Raw genomic sequence first — 1,489 nt, forward strand, 5'->3', positions numbered from 1 at the left:
GGGCGGGGGCGGCTCAGTGGTGGGCGCTTCTGACGGCCTTCCGAAATGAGAGGCGCCCCGAGAGAAAACAGTACCAAACAATCTCGAAATAAACCAGGTAACACATGCTATCTACGTGTGTCTCTTCCTTCCCCTTCTCTCCTGCTCCAGACCGTCGCTCACGCGCGGGGCGACTCGGTGTGGTTCTCTCCTCGCTTCTCCAGCTTCTGCTTAGCTTCTAATCCGAATGGGAAGCCGGGTAGCTGCGAGTGATCACCCTGGAAATATTTTCATTTTGCTTGTTGACATTGAAGGGAAAATAAGGGTGGGCGTCTATTGCTTTCCTTTTTTTTTTTTTTTTTTAAAGGCTTCCTGTTTTCTCTCCTTTTCTTTTCGTTCCTCAAATGCGTTTATTTTGTGAGGGCCTCAATCCTGAAATAACAGTATACCGAAGCCAGCCCTTGCCCACCTTGAGTGCTGCTGGAAGCTGCCTAGGCGCCTTGGGAATGCGGATCCTGCAATCCCAGCTCCTGGGGCTTTGGAACTGGGGAGGTTCGGTTGAAGGTTGAAGTGAATGGGGAGATTGCGAATCGGGGGCTTTAAAAGGATCCCGTGGCCAGGGGCAGGGCTAAGGCCCAGCATTTCCCAGGGATTGGAATTTAGTGGGGAGCACATTGATCAAAGGCTGTCTCATCCCACATGGGCACGGAAACATACCACATTTTACGGAGGATGTAGCCCGAGAGAAGAGGGAGGTGGAGGAGACACATAAATGAAAAGCACCTTTTCCCTCCTCTGCAAGGTAAATACTTATAAAATGTGAGCATTTCTTCACTTTGATAAACTCTCAGTTAAATTATCCGGCAGATTTGGCATTTAAGAAAACGAAGGAAGGAAAAGTGGTGCTTATTTTTTATGTTAAATTCTGCCAAAATAATGCAATTGACGAATACTCAGAATAATAGGGGGTTATTCCACCCTCCCTACCCCCAATCTTGAAATTCTGAGAGAGAGAGAGAGAGAGAGAGAGAGAGAGAGAGAGAGAGAAAGGAAGGAGCGGCAACTTTGGAGAGAATAATAAATAGATAATTACACAAAGCTAGTGAATTTTAAATATGCATCTATTAGGACTGTCACAAAGGAGCTTTGAATATTGGTCTAACCGCAAATGTCCTTTCACCGTGTGTGTGTATCTTTTCCAATGTCTACATAGCTCCTTACTTTAAAGCAAACTATATTTACATGTGGACAAATTCAAGGGTTCTCGCACTCAGCGTGGGTAGTGACACGGCCCCAAACATTGACTTCTAAGCTTGGGATTTCTCAGAGCCGGGCGAGCTAATGGGCTTTGCTGAGGGGCTGGAGGATCTGTGGGCCTTCCCCTTCCTGCTCTCTTTTCCTCCTCCCACTCTTCTCTCCTCCTCAGGCCCGTTCTTCCTACTTTTCCTCAACTCTCTGTCCTCCCGCCTCCCCTCTTTCTCCCTCCTTCCCCCTCACTCCCCCCCACCCC

The 1,489-nt window shown here is 48.1% G+C and overlaps 1 long non-coding RNA gene across 1 annotated transcript in view; it reads left to right on the forward strand.

Annotated features, from left to right (window-relative positions):
* The first annotated feature begins 617 nt into the window (after positions 1 to 617).
* Positions 618 to 1,489, forward strand: part of LOC103252362 — a 42,116-nt gene continuing 41,244 nt past the window's right edge. Inside the window, exon 1 of the long non-coding RNA XR_002481513.1 lies at positions 618 to 781. This is a non-coding gene — a long non-coding RNA (uncharacterized LOC103252362). The remainder of the gene's footprint in view (positions 782 to 1,489) is intronic.

This window comes from Carlito syrichta, unplaced genomic scaffold (genome assembly GCF_000164805.1).
Source record: "Carlito syrichta isolate Samal-C Ts95f unplaced genomic scaffold, Tarsius_syrichta-2.0.1 Scaffold155355, whole genome shotgun sequence".
Lineage (NCBI taxonomy): Eukaryota > Metazoa > Chordata > Mammalia > Primates > Tarsiidae > Carlito > Carlito syrichta.